This window comes from Larus michahellis, chromosome 1 (assembly GCF_964199755.1).
Source record: "Larus michahellis chromosome 1, bLarMic1.1, whole genome shotgun sequence".
Lineage (NCBI taxonomy): Eukaryota > Metazoa > Chordata > Aves > Charadriiformes > Laridae > Larus > Larus michahellis.
This window is the reverse complement of record NC_133896.1, coordinates 22,889,698-22,905,084: the sequence shown is the minus strand read 5'-3', so window position 1 is coordinate 22,905,084 and position 15,387 is coordinate 22,889,698. Positions and strand designations below refer to the sequence as shown.

The following is a 15,387-nucleotide window of genomic DNA, read 5'->3' as shown; positions in this document are numbered from 1 at the left end:
CCTGGCTTGTACTAGAAATGAAGTTTCTCTATATGCATCTACCACATGTTTATGGCCATCCCATACTGATACCTCGAAGCAGCGCTGGAGGGAATAAGGACCATTGATTCTTCTAGGCAAAGGTGGTTGTCTCTTCCAAGTAGATTTTTTTTTTTTCCCCTGTCACACTGCTGCTTAAAGGCTAACACAAACCTTAATAAAACGTTACGTTTGTGTCATCGGTACAATACCCAGTGCACTTTGAGCTGTGTTAACCACGCTTGCTGTGCAGGCGGGACCGGGGGTGCGGCTGTCAGATTGAGACCGTGGTGTTTCAGGTGGCTGGTACAGTGAAATCAGCCGTCTATCACAAAGTATGGCAGACTGCTTTGTCAGCGGTTCTTAAACTTATTCTCAGGATTTGACCTAGACTGGAAGGATATGAGAAAGACATTACAAGTTGAGGAACTTTTTCAAATAAGCAAACAATGGTCCTGCTGAGCAGAGCTATTTTTGAGGGGGGAGATGTTTGTTTAATTACCTTGGTAGAGCTGGTGTGTTTTTTTCCAGATGTACTCAGATCGAGCAATGGCCTCTGAAGTCAGGGGTGTAGCTGTCTTGTTGATTTTCTTTATTTTTTTTTTCTTTTGTGTGTGGAGGTGGAGGTCTGTCCCCCTCCCCTGGCTCCTCCTGCGGCAGTGAGCGTGTTTTACATACTGGTGAGGCTGAGCAAGGTGACCTTGCTTTGCTCTTGGAATTCTAACCTCCTCAGTTTGAACGCTTGCAGTGCTTTAATATTAAACCACTGCTTCTCTTGTTGAAGGCACCGTGCAGTGGGAGTAGAGACAGTTTAAATCCATTCCGGAGAGCGAGAGAGACTTCATTAATGTCTGGAGTATTTGAATCCCAGCAGTGTTACTATCTTTAGCATCAGGGATCAATTATTTCAATGAAATAACAAATGCACCCAACACAGGCAATTCTTATCCCCATTGCACTTTACCGTTTCCCTGTTGCAGCGTCATCTGGGTGATTGCGTTGGGGGATGATGTCCCAGAGGTTGGCCAGTTTCTCAAGAGAGTTAAAAGTAAATGACTTCTCACCATGTTCTCGTTTCATTCTTTTCTGCAAATCTTTGTGCGCTATTAATGCTTTTACTTTTCAAAGGCCTGTTTGAATTCCCAAGTTGGTTTAATGTTACTGAATGATTACATCAATTTAGCTGAATACTCTTATTTGACATAAGCCTAACTATGTCTAAATAAATACTTACACTCAGTCTAAACAAATCTAAATGGTAAGTATTGAATTAAAAGTATTTAAGTGCCTTATTTCAAAAATCTTATTTAAAAACCAAATGAAACAAATAAGTATAGGTAAAGTTGAAACCCAAACAAACGTGCTCATCTAACTGTGTACTTTTACAGCCTGCTGGATATCACACCATAGGAAAAGCAGTGCAAATATAGGAATGCTGGGGCTAAAAATGTGTTGTCTTTTTCTCTAAAGGCAATTTAGTGCTTTCACTAAAATCAGTGGGTGAGACTGTATGAGAATTTCTTGGCATTTTGACGACAGGGATGCATTCAAACAGGGAGAGGAGGGTGGCTGGGCATATACTGGGCAACGTGGACTAACGTGCGCAACAGTTTCCCTGCTGCACAGCCATAGTTCTTCCTAAATGCATGGAAGTAGTTCTCTTGCTTAATAGTTTTTAATGACCCTATGGGATTAGACCTGTGGTTAGATGGCCAAGAGGCCATTGTTAAAAACCCTTTTTTTGCCTGCATGAGAATCCTGCCCGCCATGTTACTGTGAAGCAAATGTGGTGGCGATGGAGACCAGAGCAGAGTCCTGGCTCTGTCCTCCTCCGTATGAGGTAGCAGAGCTGGAGACACGGTGGTGGACTTCAGGCCTTCACTTAGTTGCTGTGAGCAGGGACCGGCCAAAGGGCCGTGGCTGTCCTTTATAGACACTACAGTTTGAAAACTAAGTGGAGAGACACATTTCTGTCTGAAATGCGTATGAATTTTCTGCCTGAAAATGTTTGCCCAAAACTTTAAGGAAAGTTTAATACCGTGGCTAATTTTAGCAATGTACTGGAGCTCTCTGGGTGCTTGGTTTGGTTTTTTGGATCTCGCCATGAGATAAATTCTCATTTTACGTAATGTTTTTCACCCAAGCGCCACGTATTCTTTGCAAAGGAATAAAAACACTGTTGTACACCAGTCTCACAGCCTGGAGACCGAAGCATTGAGGCTTCAGCTTCATGGTGGAGTAGCCTTCAGCTTCATGGTGGAGTAGCCTTCTTGCTTGGGCCCCTTGTCCAGTGTGGTTCCATCTTTTGGCACCAACCCTTTTCTGTGCCATCTTTCCTTGAATAGATATTAGGAGTTCATTTGCCAGTCACGTTAACTATATCAAATGGCAGTGTACTCAGCCGGAATGAGCTCCAGCTTTTTACGGATTATTGTGATACAACCCAGCAGGCAGCTAAACATCACACAGCCGTTTGCTTGCTCTCCTTCAGCGGGATGGGGAAGAGAATCGGAAAAAAGGTAAAACTCATGGGTTGAGATAAAGACAGTTTAATAGGATAGAAAAGGAAGGGAAAATAACGATGATAAAAGAATACACAAAACAAGTGATGCACAACACGATTGCTCAGCACCTGCTGACCGATGTTCAACCAGTCCCCGAGCAGCATCTGTGACCCCCCTGGCCAGCTCCCCCCAGTTTTATTTTTCAGCATGGCATCATATGGTATGGAATACCCCTTTGGCCAGTTTGGGTCAGCTGTCCTGGCTGTTTCCCCTCCCAGCTTCTTGTGGACCCCCAGCCTCCTTGCTGGCAGGGCAGTATGAGAAGCTGAAAAGTCCTTGACTTAGTGTAAGCACTGCTCAGCAATAACTAAAGCATCAGTGTGTTATCAACATTATTCTCGTCTTAAATCTGAAGCACAGCACTATTCCAGCTACTAGGGAGAAAATTAACTCTACCCCAGTCGAAACCAGGACACAGATGCTGATATGGAGACAATGCCTTGGTGAGTTGCCGTTACTTGAATTCTGAGAACAAGCAAACACAGATTTCAGAGATGCTCAAAGAACGATCGTCATAATCTCAGACATCCTCACATTTCATTACTTTCGTGACTAATTTCTGAATATCTCTGTCAGTTACAACTCATGCCTGCTCTTCTCCCATCAAACAAATGCAGAATAGTAAGTTTGAGTTTCCTACTGGCTTTTCTTTATATCATCGCCTAAATCCTATAGAAAGCTAGTGAGAAAAATCTGCTCAGATACACATGTGCAACTCCTGCTGTTTTCTGTGGGAGATGGCGCACAGTTATTTGATGGTAGGTTGTATTAACAAAAGCATTTGCAAAGCATCGTAGGATATACAAGTTATTTATGTCTCAGAGTGAAGCTTCCTCTGATGTGACTCCACAGGCTCTGTACACGTGCAGCAAAAACGTGTTGGAAATTTGTCTGTTGTTGAGAGCTCAGTCATACTGTAATTTCCAGGTGCTGAAATGGGATTTCTGGCCTCTGGGATTTGTTTCCATCTTTGTTTTGGAAGGGCAAACACTTCCACGGGGGAGTTTGCAATGCTTCAAAGCTTTCCCGTGCCCAGCAGGTTCTAGCCTTGCATGTTTAACAAACCTCCATGGTTATCCTACTGTCATGAGCTCAATGGTAGGCGTATTTAAAGCTTGGAGATACGATGTTTCTGATGGCAGTCATAAAGGCATGAAATATTAGCATCTGAATGTCTTTAGAAATGCACACTGAAAAGACCAGACCGAGGGTTAGGAATTTTTAGTCTTATGCTAGCACTCTGTCATGGCTACAGATTGCTGGTACGTCACATCCAGGGCATGCAGCCTGAATGGGCAAATATCTCTCTACTATGATGCGACGGATAATACTTTGCAAGCATCATACATTTCCACTAATTGGATGCTATTACTACCTGATGCGTAGGTCATTGCTTCTAATTAATTAAGGGCCAGGAAGGTACTTAGTACTTTACAAGACGCAGATGAAGACAGATGTCTGCTTGGGAAATTAAAATGTAGCAGTTTGAAGGTTTTGTATAAAACCAGATCAAGTATACAAATCTGATATCTAGACAGATCCTAATAAACCCGATGAAAATTAGAGAAATTAGATCCGCTTAAAGCTAATAAAACGTGATAGAAATGTTCAAAGTTGTCTGCAAAAATGCTTTCAGGCAGAAGGATTAGCATGAAGCATATTTTTACAGGGATTAGGAAGAATATTTTACAGGGTAAACTAGCCCATAAAATTGTTCCTTTTTACTTGAGTCTACAGAAGAACTTCTCTCATGAAAGACGCAGCCTGAACAAAAACTCAGTCTTCAGCTATTGCAATAATTGTTTTTTCCTTATGCACCGTATGTAAAATTAGAAGTGCTCCTGAAACAACTGAGCTATGTATTCTGGTTACTTGGAAATAAGGCTATCCAAATAAATGCTTCAGTGTATATATATTAAACACTATCGTTCTGACTGTCCTTCAGTGTTTGCAGGGCAGTGCAAGTTCTGTTTTCAATGATGTCGTGCTTCGAGGCATATTTCCTATTATCCTTACACATCAGTGCTGGAAGCCTTATGTCTTAATGTACCCCTATAAATTTTTAGCTTATTTGCTTTCAGTTAAAGAAAAGTGTTTATGCATGGTGATCATGTTTGAAGACTTCCCTAGATATATATTCTCTATTAGAAAGTGTGCAGGCTGTGTTTGAACTTAGAGTTTATCTACTGTACCAAGTTTCTAAATATGTTGACCAGCCACTGTAAATTCAAATTTGAAATATATATATACCGAAGTATCCCATGCACAAAGCAAACATTATAAAATATACTTGGATTAGACCTTTTAACCACATCAGTGGGTGCCATAAAAGAAACATTTAGCCTAAGAGCTCAGAAGATGCATGACGAAAGCTGCCCAGCAGAAGTCTTTGGAGGCTGCCTGAATAATTAGGCTTGTGGGATGAAACTGGCCATGCACGGAGGAGGATTTACATTGCTCTCTATTTGCCTAGTATAATGGAGCCAGCCCTTAGAGGCTCTACTAACTCATGTGTCCAAATGTGCTTACCAGTGAGAAGAAAAATGTTCCCACCAGCTGCCGAGCAGCCTTGCAGTGGCCTCTCTGTCCTGCTACAAACACATTGGAGAAACTTATCTTGTTGCAACTAGGATTCAACCACGCTCTGCAGCAGCAGAGGCTACAGCAGTGGGGAGCGGGTGGTCTCGGTCTCGTCACCAGGATCCTACCTGACATTTTATGTCAGGTCTGTGGGGAGACAGTAGTTTCAGTCAAGACGTCTTTTCCATTTGTTATCACTAGCTGATTCACAGGGCATACCTTTGTGTTTACTCAAACATCAAAATGAAATGGGGTCAGTAAATGGGGTCTCCGTAGGCAGGACTCTCTGCAAGGCGAATGCTGTGCCCAGCTTGTCCTGCGGCTCCTCCTGCTTAAGGAAGCAGTAAGAGTTTGCATGGCTTCACCCGTGGGTTTGCATTTCTTGTCATGTGTTTTTTCATAGGGATGCCTTGGCAGCACTTCTTTAAGCAATAGGTTAACTGTGCTGCCAGAAGCGTGAAAAATGCCGCTCCTTTATTTGAGCGTAGTTGGCCTTGCTCATCAATCAAGGATAGGGAGGGTTTAGAGTTACCAGCTCTTAGGAAGAGTCAACTTTGAGTGTTAGGAAACCGGAACCAGATGCTTTATTTACAGCTCAAACAGACCTTTTTCCCCCACCCACCACCCACCTTTTTTTTTTTTTTCCTTCAAAGATACATTTCTGAGCCTTGCAGTTGTTTTAGGTTAAAATACTATTTGAGAACGGTTTGATTGCAAAATCAGCAAGCAGATAAGTAAGTCCCCCAAACCGTGGGTTGTTATCGGTAGGAGTGGAAGGACCGATCTGCTTGTCTGTTGCTATTTACTTCCTTGCATCTCAAATTGTATCCTCTGATCTTTAGGAGCACGACTTGTGGTTCTTGAAAGCCTTTGAGGATACAGGAGAAAATTGCAAATCTGGGACCAGTAATTATAGGGACAAATTCTGGGACTTAGGCCTATGTTTTTTTTCAGGGCAGAGAGGAAAAGACCTGGGCACTTATTGGACAGCCACATTTCCAAGTGAAAATTGCACCCTGCGTAGGGGAGCTCTGTTCAGTATTTAAAGGGGGCTTATAAGAAAGATGGAGAGAGGCTTTTTACCAGGGCCTGTAGTGACAGGACAAGTGGCAATGGTTTGAAACTAAAAGATGGTAGGTTTAGATTGGACATAAGGAAGAAATTCTTTATGATGAGGGTGGTGAGACACTGGAACAGGTTGCTTGGAGCAGCTGTGGCTGCCCCGCCTCTGGAAGTGGTCAAGGTCAGGTTGGATGAGGGGCTTTGAGCAGCCTGGTCTAGGGAAAGATGTCCGTGCCCATGGCAGGCGGTTGGACCTGGTGATCTTCAAAGGTCCTTTCCAACCCAGACCATTCTGTGATTGTCTACGAGTTTGTGCATCACCTAAATCCTGTCAGAGCCCTCAACGCAGGCCATAGAACAGTTCCTGGCCTGGTTGGTGGGTTCAGCTGGAGTGGGTCCTCAGCCCACCTATGCAAATTGGCTGGTTTTATTCCTACCTGTCCCACGTGTGTTAGAACCCCTCTGCAGAGATTGTAGCTTTGTGTTCAGCGTGGCTGAGGACTTGCAATTTTAAAGGAAGGACCTCCGTTTTGGAGGGCTTAGGCAGGGGCCAGTGTGAAATGGCTGGTAATATATTTTCATCCCACATTGTGTCGTGCTCCTTTTTTGAAATAAAGTGCTCCTGGGGGTGAAATCGTGTTGGACAGTTCTGAAGCTAGGAAAACACATTTTATGACTGTGTTATGCATCCATAAAAAGGGGTTTTTATAATGCTTTTGCCAACAGGCCCTTAAATAGACAGGCGCAGGTAGATACTGCTGTCAGGTCTGTGCAAATTACTGGTTAACTGGCTATATCAATTTGGAGTGAAATATAATGAATACAAACATAGAAGAGCACGCACGCAGTGTCTGTCCAGGCAGATTGGATCGGTGCAAGCCAGCGCTGCTCTGTTAGAGCCAGGGACACACCAGTCATTTAGATGAGCCTTACGTGTTTATTTGAAAAGAAAAGGTAAACACAAGTCAAAATGCTGCAATTCTGTTTTGTCTTTTCTTGCCTGTGGCAGCCAAAAACCACAAGTAATGGATGTGTGCAATCGAATGCGACTTGGTAACACACAGCCTGTTCTATATCTGTTTCCATCTCCAGTGCTTAACCCTTTATACTGTGTATGGTATTTATTTCAGCACATTCAATTTTCTGCAAGCCCTCTTTCTTGTGGAGTCTCTTCCACTCATCTCCCCACTACCTTAAAAGCCTCTCCAAATATTTTACCACATGCGCCTTTCTTGCTACGCTTCTCTTCTGCTTCTCTGAGTTGTTTCTGCTCTGTTGTCACCTGTCTCCCCATGTTCTCCCAGCTCACCTCCCTGCTGCAGGAGTTATCCATCTGTGAGCAGAAGTCTCCCCCCAGTTTGTTTTTTCTGCTTCACCTGCCCCATGTACCACTACCTCTTCTTGGCTCCCTGTGGCAGGACGCTGGTTCACCTAGCACCGTCTCTTCAGTGCCTGCCTTCTGCAAGCTCGAGTGAATATTGAGTATGTAAAACCAGCAGGTGCCATGAAGTATTGTCTCGCTGTATTTTTCTTTTCTCTGAAAAAGGCAGGAGGAAACAAAAGAGGCGTTTCCAGATCTAAGGTTTGAAAAGAGATAGGAAGTCAATGAGGCAGTCAGTATGCCTGAGCTCCCCATCGAGGTCTGAAAATCACCTGAGGTTCTTGTTCATTTTTTTCCTCCCTTTTCTTTCCTTCTGTCTCCTGCTTTGTCATCAGAGACTTTCCACAAGAGTATTCAAGCTGTAGTAGCAGCAGCCATAGGAGAGGAAAACTTGGAGGCTGTGCCGAAGAAGAAAAGAAAAGAAGAAGGTGGAGGGAGGAGGAGTTGTAAGGAGATGTGAAAAGATGTGTAAGGCAGGAAAAATAAAAGGGCTTTTTAAAAACTGTCATGAACATTAATTTGAAGGGCAGAGAGAAAAAAAACACCCCACTTTAATCTCAGAGCAATCAAAAAGAGCAACACTACCACGGACATGCAAATGGTCCAAATGAAAGTTTAAAGAATTTCAAGAAAGACAAACCCCTGTGATTTATCTCCAGCAGCAGAAGCCAGGAAAATTCTCCATTCCTCAGCTATGTGTTTCTTGGCTCCCAACATTCAATAAACTTTCCGTTTCAAGAATTTTCCCCATCCTCCTCTGCCTCTCTCTCTTTGTGGCTTGCATTATCAGCTGCTGAAGTACAATATATATTGTAGTACTCCATTAAGTGCGGTTGACAGCTTCCCATTTTCATAGAGCTTCTGTCCCACCTCTCAGAAGTTCTGGATAAATCACTGGCACAGCCAGATAACTACATTAAAATGAAGAATGCGGGAATGTGTTAAACCTAAATGGGAAAACAAAATCAGGAGAAATGGAAGAATAAGTAGGACGATGAGACAGGGAATCACGCAGCAAACATCGTCAAGCCCAGGGTAGAATTAGGGGGAACAGATTTTTTTGCATAGGGCTTTTTGAATCACTTGCTATATTTGTGTTTCATTCATTTATGGGTTAAAATTGATTTATCCCATTGATTTATGGCATAAATTTCATACAGCCTTATTATTGTTGCTCATACATGATTCTTCTATTAAGTCCCATAACATTGTAATATAACAGGAAGAAAAAAAACTATGGCTCTGCCTCGTGCCAAAATGCTGCTTGGCTTCAAAAGTCTCTTTGCCGTTCTGTGTAGCCATATCACAGTGAGGAAATTCCTGGCTGTTTCCAGCTCTCCTCTCGCCGCCCTCAAGTCAGGAAAGGGGTTCATGCGGGTTCGAGCTGGTGGCGCTCTAAAAGGCTGCGGCTGCGTTGGACACCCCCAGCGTGGTTTGGTGCTTCTGTTTGGAGGAGGAGAGGAGGGCGAGATGGATCGCCTGGCTGCGACCTCTCCAGTCTCGTTTGTGCAATTTGTGGGAAAGTAAAGCTTCACACATGCTGGAAATGTCATCCTTTTGATTTGATTATTTTTTTGTGCATGTGATTAATGGTTAATTACAAGGGAGAACTGGTTCTGGCGAGGAAGGAGCCAGAGTAGTTTGTGTTTGTTTCCACGTGGTCATGCTCAGACTCCCCCACACTGGAAAAAAATCCGCCTCCTTTTTTGTTTCTTCCAGGGGAAGTCCAAAACCAGTCCTTGAAGATGACCTTAGCACTGAAAACAAGCAATGCGTTGTTGTAGCGTGGAGCTGGTGACACAGAGTCCTTTTACTATCAGTATAAATGCATTTTTTTCCTTGAGCCGTAATACCCTTATTATTGCAGGGAAAGCCAGCAAATTAAAGCCATCCCAACTCCCTGGGTTTTCCTTCTCATGCTCCAGGCTCTCACTCTCTCTCATTTTCTGCTGGTCCCTCAGATAAAAGAAAGCAAAAAAGTTTTCCCAAGTTGCAGAAGGGGTAAGATAACCCAGGGCTTGCGTGGAGCTGGTGGGCATCCATGGGGCGGTCCCTTCTTTCCGCCAGGCTTCTCTGGCCGCCTTGCACAGCGGTTGCTGCAGGGAGCCATCCCCCCTCGAAACTCGGGCGGCTCAGACACTGCAGCGGGTATTTGCACTTGGGACCAAATTAGATTTAGCCATTTGCAGGATCAGTGAGCGTAAAAGTGTCTGTAAGCAACTTTGGGAGAGTCTGGAGGGGCCTGTGGCCCTGTGCCGACTGCAGACTGATGGGAGCTGGATGTTGGTCCATAGGGCATCACTGGGCTTAGTGCTCTATGAGGCTGGGAGAAAAAAAAAATAAAAATTTTTGTTAGTTAGGAGACCTCATGGTTTTAACAAAACCGTGAAGCGTGTCAGAGAGAGGATTCTGTGGGTTCAGATTCCTGCCGAGTCAGCTGCTTGCTATTAAAGACGTCACTCGTCTGCTTTTCTCGCAGATCAACTACATCTTTGTAACACTGAGAAAGCGAGGCCTCATTAAAATGAGCGCTTCATTTCTACTGAGAGAACGCAAAAAAGATGGAGGCCTGAATGTAGAAGCCCAAATTGAAAGGGAGGTGTGGTCCAGGAGGGCAGGAACGCAGGTCTGTTTCGGCAGCGTTTCTCATCCCTGCGTGTGCTCCTGCCTGCATCAGCAGGGCTGTATTGTGTATATGCAGCCCTGTTATTTGAGGTGATAATACAAACACTTGTCTTTATAATAAAAATTGCAATAATAAAAATCAGGATTTGAAGAGACCTTTCAGGCACAAGCTACCTGGGTCTGAGAGTGGTTTATACTCCGTAATTGCTGGTAGCTAATGCTGTAGAATGAGGTCTTTCCACAGCAGCTCTTTTTATTGACTTTTTTTTTAAGCTACTTGGCACTGTGAACGTTTGAAGATACTTTCACTTAGAAGAATTGTTTTGATTCCTAAGAGCAGCAAAAAACCCACCCTTGAACTATGGCAGAATCCATGGTATATCAGATTTTCAAAATCAAAACGCTGCCAGTCTGGCTGTAGTAAACCAGGGAATTCATTAGAGTTCATTTGTGTTGCACGGCTCTGCGTCTAAGAGCACATATAAATCTGCAAAGCACTACTCTCCTTTTTCGTTTACCTGCTGATGTTGCAGAGACAGCACATTATTGGAAGTTCTTGAATGCGATCACAAAATAAGTGCATTTGTGAGTCTCGTTACCTGTTGTTAATGCTCTTTTCAGTGACTCCTAGTTGAAAAATTAAGACTCACATTGCTCCCACTTGCTCTGAATTTGGATCTGGATCAGAATATTAAATACTTTGGAGTTCAGGTGTGCGCGGATGAAAGGTTTTGCTTCAGACTGCTAATAGTGTTATTAATTTAGCTTGAAGCTAATGACATAATTATTAATGTGAACTCTGAATTTGCTAGCTGTTTGCCTCGCTTAAATTTCTGACTTAACCCTGCCGATTTTGCACCAAGTTCATGAGTGTCCATGGCAGGGAGATGCTGGGATCCTGGTGGATATAGGACCTACTGTGAAAAGCAGTTGTGCTCCTCAGCTGTTAATGCAATTGCAGTGCCTGGAGAGACCTTGTCCATGTTGGAAAGGCCTGGAAACAGGAAGACATTTCTGTTTGTGTTGCTGGTCCATTTGTATGTGGCGATACCGTTTTACTGTAGTCACGTGAGATACTGGAGCTGGATGAGATCCCCTGTTTCATCCCCACCCTCCCCACTTGGAAGCTGGGAGACACAAGGAAGGCAACAGGTCGGATGATCTCTGGTAACGTGACTGGTGGTTCAGATTCTCAAAACCCATTTTCTGCCTTTGTGGGAAGCTTGATAGGGATGACCTTGTAGGTAAAGCTCAAGAAAAGTCCTTAAATACTATTTGGGTGGCCTTGCGCGTGCCACATTGGTTAATCCTTTCAAACTTCTCCCTTTGTCCTTGAGCTCCCAACTAGCCAGGCTGTGGGATGCCTCAGTATCTGCTCGAGTTAATGGGCTCTCTCTGGGAGTGAGTTATCTGAGCTCTTTTTGCAAGAGCCACCGCTGATACCTCAGATCTTCTGAAAGATGAGAGTCTCTGGAGTGATGTAAGGATCTTCTTCCCTGTGCCCCTTTCCCAGGATAATCATCCTGTGCACGCTCTCCTCTTCTGGCCACCGCTGGCCTCTGCTGATGCTGCAGGTACGAGTGATAGGTTTACTCCAGAGTACAGCTCATTCTTGACAGATGAAATCATGGTATAGGAAACCTTTGGTTTTGGTAACCTGAGTTTGTGATTCCATGTCCCATATGAGGACGCCCTATATCTTAGCAAATTGTGTTTCTAAGAGCAGTGAAAGAGAAGGAAAATGACTCCTTTTATGTTTGAGCAGTACAGGCTATCACAACTTCTATTGAAATGGATATCGGTTTTTCATTCCCTGCAAAGTGACCTCCCACAGCTCACTGGCCCACAGGTCCCATCTGCTACCAGCAAACCGTCACAACGAAAGGGATGGACACCCAGCACAGTGGTCCCTGTTCTCGGTGGTTCTACAAAACCAATTTTGGACCTATGCCATAATCTACAAAAGAAGTTCTTCTCTCTCCAAAGCTTTTCCAGCATATTGTCTTGCTCTGAGGAAATGGGTTTGAATCCCATGGAGTGTTTTTCCAGGTGATTTCTTCTCTGAATCAACGAACCCCATCGTTGATTTGTTTTAGGAAATAGTAATAAAAGTTTTAGCTGGGGAGGAGAGTGCTCACATTTATCTACAGTTCTCACAGAATTAGAAGCTTTGAAATCCAAACTGAAAATCTGTTCATCCCCTGCCTCACGTGCATGCTCCAATTCCTGTTTTGAATTCCTTTTAGCTTGAAAATGAAAGCTGAATTCTTTTTGACTTACGTCAAACCTATCAGAAGCTAACAACAAAGTTATCTAAATGAGGTAGAAGAGAAATTTCTTTTAATTCCTATTTCCCAAAATCTCTAAGCAATTTTGATTTTTACCTATTTATGTTGCAAATTTTGGATCTTTTCACCAAAATTTTTGGTCTTTTTATGAATTTTTTTACCTCTTTTGGATCTCCATTATTAGGGGAAATTTTGCAGTGAGAACCACAGTTCTCTGCGTCACTTACTGTTAAAAGCACATCAGTATCTTCCTCTCTTGGCAGAAGTGTTTGTCTCTAGACCCATAATTTCAAGTAACACAACTTTTATCTGGATGAGGTAACAGAGTTTAATTCAGTGTATATATATGGTTAGTGAGGAACAGCTCTGCAAAAACACCGCAGAAGCTAAACTGGTGAGATTATTCCTTCGCTGAAGACTTTCTTGCCCATCGTTTATGGGAATATCACTTGTTTTAGTTCTCAGTTATTCCGATTTCAGGCAGAACTTGGCATTCTTTCATGTCAGCTGAAATGAATGTAAGAAATTAAGTAACATAAAGCTAAAGTTATATTGAAGGCCAAAAACAGGTGACTGGGGATGGCTGGAAAGTTGAAGGTTCTGTACAGCAGAGGATTGTGCAGTGAAGGAGGAAAACACCTGCCACATCCATGTCAGCATGTTGCTAGTGCTAATTCTTAAGGGTATTTATAACACTCAGTAGTCAATTTGTAACTCGCTTTGTACCCGTAGATTATAGATGCTCCTTTTTTTCCTGCATGCCTTTTGAAGAATTGACTTACTTAAGGTTATTGGTCTTGCTTGAGTAGAAAGACATAAAGTTATGGGTACTTAAATTAAAATTGATCTAGCAGTGGGGCAGAGCACTGGTAGATCTGTCATTCCAACACGGTGCCACTTTATGGCAGTTCCCCTGTATGAAGTGTTCTCCTGGGTGCTCTGCGTTTCCTGCACTAGAGTTTCATATTTCTTGTAGCAGCAAGACACTTTTTTTCAGTGGGTTTCTTGTAAAGTGCTTGATTGCTGCCATCCCACTTTCCTTGTCACCTGTCAAGTCTCTGAGAGACTGGGGAGGGTCTGTATGTTATTCGTACTTTCTTTTTAATTAACACCCACCTTTTTATAATAATTTTTTTCTCTTTGGGAGTGTGTTTATTATTACTGCCATCCTTCTGGGATACTCATTGAAATCCTGTTCAGTTGTCTGTAAGGTATATGAATCAGAATAGGAGTATGTTTTGAGATGGGGGAAGGGGTAGGCAAGGCAATGATGAAAAAGGGAGGAATCCAAAAAGGAAATGACTTTGCAATTTTGATAATCTTGATGGGAGAGTGATAAAGATGACTCTTAAGATATCGCAGGGGGCAGGCAGAAAGAGGCAGGATGGAGACAAGACTTTGAAAGAGAGAAAAAAGTGATGTGGTCAACTGCTCGGTTGGGTTTCTTTTATCCTGAGTCTGCCAAGGGCTTAAAACTAAGTGCAAACTGAGGTCAGAGGGTGTATGTCAGTTCTCAGGACCAGGGCATGACTTTGAGTAAGCCACACAGGCCCACGTGTAATTAAACTATGTGATTAAGCCGTTGGAAATACATTTGCCGTGCTGAACATCTCGGATTCCGTGCTCCAGCCTGGGCTTCTTACTCATTTTCTCTTGTGTTTCCGTGATTTTTTCATCTAAAGCAGAAGTTTTTCACAACAGGAAACTGTTACTTGGTACATTTCCATAGCACCTAACTCAATAGGGCATCTGCCCTGCAGGTCCTACCACATCAGCTTGCCATAGCAGGATTCCTCCAGCTGCTACTTCCCAGTTAAGTTAAGATCAGGTGAGAATGAGCTGTGGTTGTAGTGCATCTCATTTCATTTTGTTTGCTTTTTTCTTTCCTTAAGCCTGGTATTTGAGAAGTGCATGGGAATTTACTTCTGGATCTTTTCCATAGCATATTTAGTTTTTCTTTACTGTTTGCTTTGAAGCGGGGGAGGGAAGGGGAAATGAAACCAGTAGGTACAGGGAATGAAGAACTCGTGCCTTGCATGGAGGTCTGAGATAACCTGACAGTGTTTGGCATGAGATTGGAGTGGCAGGGAGTAAATGCCAAAAAAAAAAAAAAAAAAAGAACCAAAACAAAACCCAACAACCCAGAATTAATGGAGAATTCATGTAGGTCTGAATAATTTAAGTCAAAAATTTGATAAGTAAACAAGGCAGCAAATAGCAGGGAGGACGCAGTACCCATTTTTGTACAGAGAGGTGAATTACTTCTGTAGGAGTGTGGTTAAGAGGTGCAATGTGTACTTTTCCTTGAATTCTGGCTCTGGCTTGAACTAGCAAGGCTCTTCGTTCTGTCCGTGGGACAAAGGCAGGTGTACTGCAAGTGCAGGCTCTGTGTCATTAAGCTGGGTGCCACAAATGGACAAAATGGTTCTTTAATGCACTGAAATAAATGGACATGGAGGTGAACCGAGTACAGAAATTAAGGTACAATAAATTACTTTCCATTCATTTGAAGCATATTTTATAAGTAGAGCTATTTATGGCTTTTTTTGACTGAGAGCAGAGATGATAATAATCTGACAATAATTACCTTGTGGGAAAAACAGGAACAAATGAATCTGAATTCTTCGGCGTTTGATCCTTGTGCAATAGATAGTAGAATGATAAAACTTTTTATGGAACAACATTGCAGTAGTATGTCAAGCTGTTTTTTTATTTCATTGCAGATAACTGTAAGGGAAAATATTTGAAACTAGATGACATGCATTATGACATACCGTTTAGCCACGGAGATGTAAGCTGGGATCAAAGCTCGTTTGGAAAATTGAGGTCCTTAGGAGCAGGAAGAAAAGAGGAGTTTCTGACAAACAAT

At 42.9% G+C, this 15,387-nt stretch overlaps 1 protein-coding gene across 8 annotated transcripts in view; it reads left to right on the top strand.

Annotated features, from left to right (window-relative positions):
* PLXNB2 (plexin B2) overlaps window positions 1-15,387 on the top strand; it is a 261,514-nt gene that overhangs the window by 161,859 nt on the left and 84,268 nt on the right. The window lies entirely within an intron of this gene.